Here is a 13,997-nt window from a genome sequence, read left to right as displayed (position 1 = left end):
GATCGAAATATTGATTTTGAAGATGTTGAAAATTATATAGTTTTGAGAATACGTTTGAGATCGCGAATGGGCTCATATTCGTGACCTCGAACATAAAACTAGCCTATTATTTGCTGAATTTACTGGGAAATGAGCTCTGACGAGGACAGTGATTATGGCATAAAACATCTCAAACGGAGCCCTTTCAAGCTCCAAAAGGTAATAAAATATGCTTTATTTTATTCTTCTGTAATTGTTACTCTAATATCAGAGGAGTTTTATATTATCGCAACAGGTAGAGATCCTTCCGTGTTAGATTAGATCCGGGTCGATAAAGACCCGAATATGTAAGAATGATTGGCGAAACAGTCATGCATTTAAGGGTTAAATATTGTTGTTCAATAAATATTATTTTATATAAATAATATGACATATTTAGTATTGAGAAAGGGTCCGTCGATAGTATCAGTGAAAGTTACATTATTACACCATTAGATGGCGGCAAAGACTCTCTTTATTAGCACAAGGAAGTTGTTTTAGCACTGTGGGAAATCCCCTTAACAATTAAAAAGACAAAGATATGGCTTTCCTCAGCAGACATTCAAACAGGTTTTTTATAATGGATATAATATTATGGACATCGACCTGAAGAATGAATGCTATATCAGATGCAGGTAATACACTCGTTTAGTCGATCTCTCTCTCAAAATACCATAATAATCATAATACAATAAGTTTCAATGAAGCGACTCCGTTCCTTCGTTACAAGTTCTGAAGTGACGTTTTATAATTAGTAACGGCTCTTGGGCTCAATTTGAATCCATGGCGGAAGGAAGTAGTTCCTCACAGAAGAGGGTTTTAAAGACACTGTTGTATAAATGCAATATCACACTCTTACCTGTGCAATACGGCTGTATATCAGCACGCTGTGATTACCTACAGCCGTATTGCACTGCTACATTGCTCATATGTACATTACAATGGTTGAACCACATGACTTTCATTCGACTAAATAAATAAACAAAGTTCTTTCTGCATGTCGAGACTGTCTGATAAAGGGTTTTGAAATTGCAACAAATATCAAGTCATTCACACACATTTTTTGAAATCCTAATGGTGCGTCACACAAAATAAAGTCCTAATAGCCCAGAGATTTATGAGCTCTGCATGTTATACTGAAGCTTTGCCCTTGATTCAAAACTGGAAACAATTAAATACTCATTATTTGAAAAGGAAAACACACAGCCATTGCAAACAGACGACAAACGAAGAAGAACGCTTCCTGGTAATTTAGCTCAGACACACACGTTATTTTTTCCGGTTGCCAAATCTGAGGCCTGTTTTTTGCAGACGCCAAATATAAGGTGACACACTGAAGACGACCGTCTCTCGCTCTCCTCCTACATCTGTGGTCACACGCAACAGCCCGAGCCTTAAATCCCCCCCTGGTCTTTGTTTATGCACAGCCTGACCGCGTCCACCGACAGTCAGTGATATTTTTCTGCTCAAAAACCCCGGGCCAGTGGAATGTGCTGATTGTCAGGCTTTTTGGAGCCATTCTCACATTGCAACCCCATCTGAACTTCCCTCACCGAAGCTTCCCCGCGCTCCTTAGTCCTACTATTTGGATGCCCTTGTCTCCAAGGTAACACACAAAGACACAGATGTTTCTCGGTTAGCCAAAGCAATTTGTGAGGACAGACGGAGCGCAGAAGACAAGTATAGGCCTTCGACATGAGAGCCGTCTGACGAGACTTTCTGGACTGAAAACACTGTAATCAAGACGTGACATGAACCCTGCAGAAAGCCTTTACATGAAGACATTTGCATAATGTCTTGTGATCTATATAGTAAAATATTTAGGTACAAGTCTCTGCTTTTTCCTGTAAATTATTGCGTAATAAAAGCGAGATGGAGTGTTTTAAAACACTTTTGACCACTCGAAATGTTTGTGATGCAATCATTTTTATAAAACAAAGAGTGTCTGAGATAAAGAACAGGACAAACTGGTGTAAAATAAATATGCCAAAAACTTAGAAATGTATATTGGTTTTATAATGTTTTTGAAATGTAATGTCTGTAAAGATGTCATGTAGTAATTTTTTTTTTTATATTTATAAGTTTATATATTTAAAAAAAAAAATTAAAATATCATAAATTATTCATTCATTTTTTTTTTTTTTTTGCAAAGTTGCACCACATGACATCTTTTCAACTAATCTTGCCTTGTTATAAAAGGGTCAAATTGTCTGATAAAACCTGGACAACAGAGGCTTTTAAAACTTTTAAAGCATTTTTTAATGAAAGTTTAAAAATGAAACTGTAAAAATGTCATGTGGTGTAACCATCAAATATGTAAACATCTTAATATTTTCTTAAAAGTTTATAAATATATTTTTTATAGTTATATTTTTAAAAGTTTTTTTTAATGTCATAAAATATTCATTCATATTTTTTTTTTTTTTTCAAAGTTGCACCACATGACATTTTCAACTAATCTTGCCTTGTTATAAAAAGGTCAAATTGTCTGATAAAACTTGGACAACAGGGATCATCTCCTTGAGGTCATTTCCTGTTTAATGTTTTTGGTTTCATATATTTTTTTGGCAAACTTTTAAAGCATTTTTTAATGAAAGTTTAAAAATTAAACTGTAAAAATGTCATGTGGTGTAACCATCAAATATGTATACATCTTAATATTTTCATAAAATCTTATAAATATATTTTTTATAGTTATGTTATATTTTTAAAAGCTTTTTAATATCATAAAATATTAATTCATAAAAAAAAAATTTCAAAGTTGCACCACATGACATTTTCAACCAATCTTGCCTTGTTATATAAAGGTCAAATTATCTGATAAAACTTGGACAACAGGGATCATCTCTATGAGGTCATTTCCTGTTTTTGGTTTCATATATTTTTTGGCAAACTTTTAAAGCATTTTTAATTCAAGTTTAAAAATGAAACTGTAAAGATGTCATGTGGTGTAACCATCAAATATGTAAACATCTTAATATTTTCTTAAAAGTTTATAAATATATTTTTTATAGTTATATTTTTAAAAGTTTTTTTTAATGTCATAAAATATTCATTCATAATTTTATTTATTTTTTTTCAAAGTTGCACCACATGACATTTTCAACTAATCTTGCCTTGTTATAAAAAGGTCAAATTGTCTGATAAAACTTGGACAACAGGGATCATCTCCTTGAGGTCATTTCCTGTTTAATGTTTTTGGTTTCATATATTTTTTTGGCAAACTTTTAAAGCATTTTTTAATGAAAGTTTAAAAATTAAACTGTAAAAATGTCATGTGGTGTAACCATCAAATATGTATACATCTTAATATTTTCATAAAATCTTATAAATATATTTTTTATAGTTATGTTATATTTTTAAAAGCTTTTTAATATCATAAAATATTAATTCATAAAAAAAAAATTCAAAGTTGCACCACATGACATTTTCAACCAATCTTGCCTTGTTATATAAAGGTCAAATTATCTGATAAAACTTGGACAACAGGGATCATCTCTATGAGGTCATTTCCTGTTTTTGGTTTCATATATTTTTTGGCAAACTTTTAAAGCATTTTTAATTCAAGTTTAAAAATGAAACTGTAAAGATGTCATGTGGTGTAACCATCAAATATGTAAACATCTTAATATTTTCATAAGTTTGTAAACATATTTTTCAAATTTTAAACATTTTTCAAAGTTTTTTTTTTAAATATAAATTTTTACTTTAATTATGTCTCACCACATGACATTTTCTTAACTAAACTTGGCTTGTCATAAATTCCAAATATATATATATTCATCATAAAAGGTTCATACTCAGTTTGCTTTTTTTTTTCAGTTTGCTTTCAGTATATATATATATATATCATAGTATTATATTAATTCCTAATATTAAATCATAATATTAATTCCTAAATATATTTTTTTGCAAAGTTGCACCACATGACATGAAGGGTCAAATTATCTGATAAATCCTGGACATCAGGGGTCATCTCTATGATGTCATTTCCTGTTTAATAGATTTTTTTCTCCATGTTGGTTTCATATATTTTTTGGCAAACTTTTAAAGCATTTTTTAATGAAAGTTTTCAAATGAAACTGTAAAAATAAAATGTCTTGTGGTGTAACCATCAAATATGTAAACATCTTAATATTTTCACAAGTTTTTAAACATATTTTTCAAATGTAAAAAAATATCAACTGACAAACATCATAAATTATTATTTTAATTGCATTATTTCTTTTATCACATTTTCGTAACTAAACTTGGCTTGTCATGAATTCCATATATACTTACATTTATATTATATTATATTAAATTATATATACTTTTTGATCGTTTTTATTGATCGATTTTATTTTTGATCGTTGTAATTTATTGATTTATGGTTTGTTTGTTTCGCATGTTTCTCCATGTTGGTTGGACCACATGACTATATATATATATATATATATATATATATATATATATATATATATACTTTTGTAATATTAATATAAAATTTATATAGTAATTTAATAGTTTAACAAAGCTAAGGAATAATAATCATTCTAACTTTTTTTTCTAAGAAATAATAATAAAATATTATGCTATACCAATTATTAATAATTTTTGCTTTTCAAGAATTTTATTATTTTAGTGTGGCATTTTTCTTCATTGTGATAACAGAGCAGTTATATCTCCCTGACATTTTTTCATCTAATGCATTTTAATTCAGAAATGAAAATCATACTCATCATATTCAAGTCATTATGATACTAAGACACAAATAAACTCGCTCAGATTCTTGTAAACAGACCCTTTGAGTCTTTGTGAAGACCAAAAGTCTTTGTTAATGAATATGTCATGAATGAGTATAATTCTGAAGCTAAGCTATGCTGAGTAAAGCGTTTTCATGGGCCGGCGTGAGCTGCATGTGCCGGGCCGTCATGCAAACGTGGCACCCTCCTCTGCCCCCTCCTCTCCTCCCACTCCTCCTCTTTACTGGCAGCGCCAGACCGCCGGGGCCCCGGGGGCGAGATCTGTGGCGGGGCCCCGCTCTCATGTCACTGGGCTTGGAGAGATTACGCTGACTCCTGCTGGTCAGAGGAGGCGAGGCGCTGGCCCGCTCCAGATGTCAACCTCAACACCAGTCTGAGGTCACTCCCAAGGTTTTGGGGTTTGACGAGAAAGAATGTTCGAAAGAGCAGAGAAATCTGATCCCAGATCTGCTGTGTGACTGTACATGTGCAAACTGAGTATGAAGACTGGATGCACTGAAGAAGATGTAAAAACCAGCAGGAAAGTGTGAAAGAAGCAAAAGAACTGGACAATAAATGAATGACTCCTGTCATCAGAACTCGACGTCTCTTTCTTTATTAAAACTAAATTAGAAGGTTTTTATCTTGATTTTTATAATGAATATTTTTTTTATTTTAGTTAACTAATTAATCACGTTTTTTTTCTGTAATTAAAACTTTAGAGTTTTTAATATTCTTATGTTGTAATAATTTCACAGTTACTCTAAAAATTAATGTAGAAACAACTTAAAGACAGTATATTTTAAATGTTTGTTTAATTACATTTTTTATGAATGAAGGTCAGTATCGCCGATACTTATACTATATTGATGTCTCTATGAAACTGATTAAAAAAAAAAACATTACTTATAGACATTTAACATTACAGTATAACTGAAATCTATCAATTTCAGCATTTATTAGGATTTTAAAAAAATAACTTTTAATTTTAAGTTTTAATCTTCACACAAACCCATTATAATAAATGTCATATTTCTGTCTAACGGGAAGGAAATACGCAGAAATTGAACACTCAAATCAAACACTTTACAGTCTTCACTGCATAAATGATAAATGAAATATAGATTAATTCTTATTAAAGCTATAGTTTTCTGTGTTATCTTTTTTATTTGATAAACATTAATGACATCATCACAGTAACTGGTTTATTAGGCTGCTGTCACTTTAAGAGCTGCCGCTGCCGAACATGACGCGCATCTCATTTCTCTTTAAGTTTATTTAAGTCGTTATTTAACTCATTTAAGAGTGCTCTTATGAGGATACTCCACAAAACGGGTATTTTGTCATAATTCTGTGTGTTATTGTTTGTTCAAGCGCAAAAGAGAACTCGATACTGGCGCACATTTTTCTGTGCACACGAGTAGTGTGTACGTCACATGACACAACATTCACAGACAGCGCGTTCTTGTTTGTCTTGTGGCGCTTGAACGTTTTAAAAGCATTTGCGTGACTAAGAGCGTGATCATATAATGTAACACTAGCCAAAATATAACGGATTCGGCATTAATTGCGCTAAATATTTTTAATGCGTTAAACCGAAAAAATTAATCGCATGCGTTAACGCATTAAGTTTGACAGCATTCATTTATTTATTTATTTTAGGGCTGCACAATATATCAAAATTATCGAAATATTGCGATATGCATATGCAATGGCTTATGATAACTGAATGGACACAATATACGTGTGACATGCTTAAATGTTATTAGGCACAATAAGGGAAGTAGGGCCAACTCACGTGCACAGGAAGTGCGTAATTCCGACTTCATTTCGCTTACCCAGCTTATATGGCCAAATACACAAAATTATGTCAAAACGCCTGTCCTGGTGAGTATTCACGTAAACACAGTCAGTTATGTCTTAAGTGGACTTAACAGTTGAGAAAAAAAGTGTGCATTTAACAATATTGGGTCTTAAAGTGACAGCAGCCTAATAAACTTGCTTCCGTCTGTGTGCTTAAAGGGATAGTTCACCACAAAATGAAAATTTACACACCCTTCAGTTGTTATGTATATATAAACCCATTCACTTTCATCATGAAATAGGGCAGCCTGGACATTCTGCTAAACATCTCCTTTTACGTTCCACACAAATCATATGCGTTTAGAACAAACAACATGAGGACAAAATATTAATTTAGCGAGAAGTAAAACATTGCTACTAAAGAGTATGTTTAAGATATATTGTTCATGTTTTGCAACCATGTGCATTTCAATATGTCAGCAGATTTATTTGAGAGAATGAAAATAGCCCTTAATGCAGAACAGATGATCTTTCTAGTAATAAAACTCTGCAGGAAGAGTCAATCACATTCAAAAGAGTGTTGCTTCATTTCTGAAAAAAAAAAAAATTGCATATGGAAACATTGGGTGGCTGTCAGTTATGAGTATATATCTAATCATATTATTCCAGTGGAGTGACATGACAGGACAGAGAGGATTCTGGGATAACAGGGCTTCACAACATACAATCACTGGCAGATCTGGCCTCTTGAAGCAGCATGGGGTGCTCACTTAAAATAATTAAAGCCAGGAAACATTAAGGTAAACATTCTCATTGTCTCTACAACTCGTTTAAAAATGTTCCCGGTCTACTGACATTAGTTATGACATCTGCTTCAAACATCACAATAACTTTCTTAACTCTACAGTGAGTAAATTCACCAGCTAATTACTCTTCGACAGCAATGCCATAGAAATATACACCGCGAAAACGGAAACACAAACACTAAAGATGGCTGCCTGCTTGTTTCTCTGCCGCATAATGTCTGTACTGTTGCTTTGTTTGCTTTCTTAAGTAAGTTCATATTAAAAGCTGAAGGACAGAGAGATATTATTGGGTAGCTGATATTTGGCTGGAACGCTCCGCCAGCTTGCAGGGGTTCAAATGTTCTGTGGCCTGACCGAGTCTGGTTTACAAACCTCACTAATCCAGATTAAATGCATCCAATGTACTGTACCCCACACACTGGCACGTGTCCCTCCTAAGCCTGATCTGGGACAAAATGTGTGTCACAGTCACATAAGCCACATTTATCAGCTTTTTCAAATTGAAAGTTGAAGTGTGTCATTTGCTAAAACTCTTTCTCCTTGCTTAAAATGCACAGACAAATACATACGTAAATCATTTGTTGGTTCATTTCCCATGAAAAGCGTAATCCAAACATTACTCTGATTGTTTAAGCATCCACACCAGCCAGATGCAACAACATTAGCTGAAACAATAGTGTGAGTCTGTTTGTCTGACCAATGGCGGACTGGGAGTGTGTTGAGGAAACCTGTTTGAAAGCATTCGTTTTTTTTTTTTTTATAGATAACATTTTATGTATTACACTCAATTAGAGCTTGACTGGAAACGATGCACAATAAAAATGTGGTTCACAAATTATATTTATCTTCATTTAATTGTAATTGTTAAAATTTCCAAGGATCAGCATTCTCCCCTAAAAGTAATCGGGCTGACCAAACCGTAAGTCGTAGAGACTTGAAACTTTGAGGGCTGGTAGTACACCGTCTAAAACGTTACCAAGGCTCGCCATGATCGGCCTGACGGGGGCGCTACAGAGGTGAAAAGCACGAATCGTGACGCTAGACGTAGACTCAAGTGTCTATCATTGTAGATTTGGCTCAGGACGGACAAATTTTTGAAACACCTACTTTTGCGAACGAGTCCTAAGTTTTTGGCGTGATCTGAACCAAACCAGTCAGACTTTTCTGGAGTCTGATTGTCAATAATTATCAAAAAAAAAGTTGAAATTTCAATTCATGGTCTCTAAGGGCCGCAAAAAACTTTGAAGTGGGCGGAGCCACTTTTACTAAAATGGCTATAACTCGTGAACGAAATGAGATATTTTCACCAAAATTGGTACATCTATGTAAGAGCTCATTCTGTGGTCGCGTGAAAAAGGATGCAGCGACTGGCCACTTGGTGGCGCTATAACATGGAAAATAACATAAAAATGGCTATAACTACGCAATCCGAAGTCTGATTGACTTGAAAATTGGCATGCGGTGTCTTTGTCCAAGGTGCCAAGACTGCCTTTGAGGACATTTGCATATCTCGAAAAACACAGGCGGTGGCGACCAATGAATTTTGAGCAGCTATCAGACAAGGTTAACGGAGGCCGATCAGAACAAAACTCGCCAGGCCTGTTTGACTCATGGCCCTAGAGGCCTGTGAGAAATTCAAAAGAAATCGGCCACCAGGGGGCGCAGTCGCATTTTTCATGCGCGTAAAAGATTGTACATGACGTGATTTTTTGCACACGCCCACGATATTCTCAAAGGTTACGGGCTTGCTAATTAAAACATTATACCTTTTTACGCATTTGCTTAAAGACCTTAAAGAGCTTGAACCCCGATAATTGCTGCTCGCAGCTATATTTCATCTTGTTCTCATACATATTTCATATTTCTCTCTTTGTTTTTTGTTTTGATTATCATGAATTTGTTATTTTTTTATGGATTTGCATAGTTTGAGATTGAACGTCAAACAAAATCTACGTGAAAAGGAAAATGGATGTGAAAAGGAAAAGTTTTAGTGTGATCATATAACAAAAACAAAAGCTGAAATCTGTAATTTGAGACATAAAAGTTCCCACATAAACTGTCAGTCAGAGTTTTCTGACCTGAATGAGCAGCAGGTGAGTCAGGGGTCATTCTTAGTATCATGCAAACCAAGAAAACAAGTGATTACTCTAGTTCCTCTCCTCCATTGACCCACACCCACACGCAACTGCTTTCAGTGGCTCTCTGAGCAGCTTTTCTGAGTCTGGTTGGATCTTTCTAGAAAGGAGCATTAAGTTCATGTGCCGGTGGTTTCATTTCAATCTCTCACTGTGTTCTGCTCAACAGTTCTGACCTTCAAATCCTTTTTTCTGTGCTAAATTCAGAAGGCATTTACAAGTCTCCCAGATACAGAAGAGAACAACACAAGATCTGTTGTGCGATGACCTCATTACTGTCCAGCTGGGAAAACAGAACAAAAAACTGACACTGATACTGGAATTGAACAAAAATATGATCAATTTCAGGGGAAGTGCATGAAACTGGTGATTTTTGATTCCAAGCTCTAAAGAAATGTTCCATGCATTTGCCATTCTTCTACCAGATTCTGAAAGAAAGAGTGTTTTTGGTAGCTTTCTGGAAATGGCATGAAAATCGGGAAATCGAGGCTGCAAACTTTTGCTGCCAGCCACACAGATGTGCCCATTCCAGCTGTATTCGGCCCGTTGGCTTGCGTTTCAGGCACATGTAGAGCGTTTAGAGCATGTGGGTGGGAAGACGGTCATAATTTCCAAAGAGGAAACAGAATAGCTCAGTTACAGCAAACTGAGGGAGTTTTAGTCCGGCTGTCGTCCATTCCTGATTTGATGGAGCCTCTTCACACCATAAACATTTTCTGTACTTGCCAAAGACACATTCCTGTACTTACTGTATTTATGTGATGAAACAGAAGTACTGACAACTGAGAAACATTTTCATTTCATGGCAACTTAATCTCAGCTTGCTTCTGGCTGCATTTTAACAGTTGAAGATATGCTTTATGTTAGTAGATCTCAACTGCGTAGGACCATATGCAATGAATTATAATATGGGAAAATGGATGTTGTAATTTTAGTTTAGGCAAAATACAGTATAGTTTGATTGGACACAAAGTCCCTTTAAAGCAAAATCAGTTCACTTGCTGGTCATCTTTGCTGGAAGTGAAATAATTAGTACAAAAAGTGTTGGGGAAAAATTACTTTTGGGAACGCACGATATATCAGCCACCATACCGGTATCGGCCGATATATGTTCATTTTTAATGGTATCGTTATCTGCCCAATAAGAAAATTTGGCCGATATATTAAAGCCGATAAATGGTGGATTATTTCCTTCAGCTGAGACACTTCAGATGTTCAATGTCCACCCTTATGGTTTTGAATTGCTTGAAATATGATTGGAGTCACTTCGAAAAGGAAAATCCATGTGCAGAGCAAGTCTGTCATATAGGCAACATAAAATTATAATGATTTAATATAACATCATTATAATCGTGTGCTTGGGACATGGCCTTTATTGGTGAGACTTTTGTTTTTGTAATCAGGCTCTTAAAAAAAATCGGCCAATTTATCGGTTATCGGCTTCCAAATATAAAGAATTATTGGTTATCGGTATCGGCCAAAATGTTCATATGGGTGCATCCCTAATTACTTGTAAAAGTAATGCGTTACAATATTGCATTACTCCCTAAAATAGTAACTAATTGCATTACTTAGTTACTTTTTATGGAAAGTAATTCATTACGTTACTTTTGCGATACTTTTTTCTCAGCTGGGCTGGGCTTACTTGCACTCTAAAAAATGTTGGGTTAAATATAGACAAACCCAGGGATTGGGTTGTTTTTTTACCCAGCCATTTTTTCAACCAATTTTGGATTAATTTTTTTAGTCAGCAATATAGTAATATAGTAAAAGGCATGTTTTTGCTCACCCCCAAATAGGGGCAAATTTGTGGGGTATTTTAAGCTGAAACTTGACCACACCAGAGACTTATATTACATCTTGTGAAAGAAGGCATAATAGGTGCCCTTTAACCCAACTTGCTGGGTTTGTCCATATTTAACCCAACTTGGGTTGTTTTTAACCCAGCATTTTTTAGAGTGTGCTATTTCTACTTTTGGCAAATCCAGTCTGTTCTGTTTATGTAGTTTTTCTTTGACTACCTTGTGAATCGACGCCCACAGGGCACAGTTGCCACCTTGTGGATAAACCTATTACTGCAAAAAAATGAAAGTAAATACAAGTACGCATGGTTACAAAAATTCGGTGGTGCACATACAGTACTCTTCAGATGTCGAAATTTGCATCACGCGCACTGTATCCTCACGTACGTGTAAAAAGTGAACTTTACTTTGGGCTTTAGGCTGAAGAAAATGCAAATTCACACCTGTACAGTAGAGGGCGCAGCTGGATCCGCCATTCTGGATCACAGAAGAAAGTTCAACACAAATGAGATGTTTATTAAGTCAATTTTGCTGATTAGTATGGTTGAACTGGATCACCGAAGCCATTGGTTAATAAAGTGAGATTAAATACATAAAGTACATTTGTGTTTTTTAACATATTTAATCATTGCAGGTTTGTGTAATATTCTGAGTTTGCATTTCACTGTTTTTATTCATATTGAGGAATACTGAATTCACAAATGCTCACATTTAGTCTAGAACTAACCATCATGTTTATACACAACGCCTCGGCACTTACTCTCTCAACATGGCGACAGAAGAGCTGTCAGTCAATAAAAGAGAAAAAGTAACTCTGATATTTTGCTGTAAACTAAAAAGTAATGCATTACTTTACTAGTTAATTGAAAAAGTAATATGATTACTGGCAAACAAAAATGCTAGAAAATGTTAGAAAAATCAGACTATGCTGATGATGAAATTTGTCACGTGCACATCACCCTAACACACACTTAAAAAACGATGTATACGTTGGGTTTAATGCAGCACATATGCAACTTCCATCTGCCATGATTTCATCATAGGTGTACTAAGGTGAGGCAAAGGGGAAAAATCAGTATTTCCAAAGTGGAAACCAAACCGAGTCGGCAAAAAGTCAAAAATCTGGATTTCCACACCTTCAGCTGACAGAACTGACGCTGAGAACATATATACGACTTCATATAAAACACAAATCTGGCGATTTAGACCTTCTATAGAGGATATAAACTGGAAAACGTCCCTCTCTAACGAGCGCCTATGAGCGGGAACCAGAAGAACACACAGCTCCTTGTGAGTTCACATCAATGGAGGCTTTTTCCCAGGCTTCCACTGCAATGAATGCGTATTTGCTCATGTGTAGGAGAGCGTGGCCAGTCTATGAATGTGTCATTGAGATGCAGCACACTGTTACACACACTACACTTCCTCATCTCAACTCGGGAGAAGCTTTTTGCTTCTGGCTGAGGCGTTTATCTCATTAGTCATCATTCCCACCATCTTAGGGACTTTTTTTGGGCCGCAGCTGGTCCTGTTGTGTTTTACTGCCTAGCAGGCAGATTCTAATCCTCACCTGACCTGAATTATTACCACCTCAGAGGGAGCAAGGGCTGATGTTATGTAAGGAGCCACACCATGGTGAAGGGCTTATTTTAAGTAAACTTGATCCAGAGACTTTTAGTGTTTTGCTTATACCACAGTTACCACACCTCAGAAAATTGTTCAGACATTTGTCAGGTTTTTGCACTTAAAATGCTTTTGTGTATTGGGACTAATTTCTTAGGTGTGACTTCCTAATAATATGTGTGAATTAATAATTCCTGATATTTGTAAATAAATAAATAAATAATTGGTAGTACTTTACAATAAGGTTCCATTTGTTAACATTATGAACTAACAAAGAAAAATAAAATCAAAAGTTGTATCTGTTAATATTATTAACTAACATTAACTAACAATACTTTTACAAATGTGCATTGTTAGTTATTACTAATGTTGACTAATGGATCCCTACGGAAGCCCCGAACCGCATTGTGGGGGGGAAGAAAACTTATCTCGTTATTTCAACATAATAATAACTCGTTATTTTGAGATATTAAGTCATTATTTTGACATAACATATCTCGTTACTTCTAAATAATATCTCGTTATTTCGACATATGTCATTATTTCAGCATAATAACTCATTATTTCAAAATATCTTGTTATTTCAACATAATTCGTTATTTCGAGATATTAAGTCATTATTTCAACATAATACCTCATTATTTTAACACAATAACTCGTTATTTCAACACAATAACTTGTTATTTCGAGATATTAAGTCATTATTTCAACATATCTTGTTATTTCGACATATATGTCAACATATTAACATATGTTGAAATAACAACTTAATATGTCAAAATAACGAGATATCATGTTAAACTAACGAGTTATGTCGAAATAACGAGATGTTGAAATAATGACTTAATATCTCGAAATAACGACTTATGTGGAAAATAACGAGGTAATATGTTAAAATAACGAGATATGTTAAAGTAACAAGTTATGTCGAAATAAACGAGAAATTGTCAAAATAACGAGATAAACGAGACGTTAAAATAACGAGTTATGTCAAAATAATGAGATATGTTAAAATGACTTAATATCTCGAAATAAGTTATGTTGAAATAAGTTGTCGAAATAACGAGATATGTTGAAATAATGACT

This window comes from Megalobrama amblycephala, linkage group LG20, assembly GCF_018812025.1.
Source record: "Megalobrama amblycephala isolate DHTTF-2021 linkage group LG20, ASM1881202v1, whole genome shotgun sequence".
NCBI classification, from domain to species: domain Eukaryota; kingdom Metazoa; phylum Chordata; class Actinopteri; order Cypriniformes; family Xenocyprididae; genus Megalobrama; species Megalobrama amblycephala.
Note: the sequence above shows the minus strand (reverse complement) of the source record.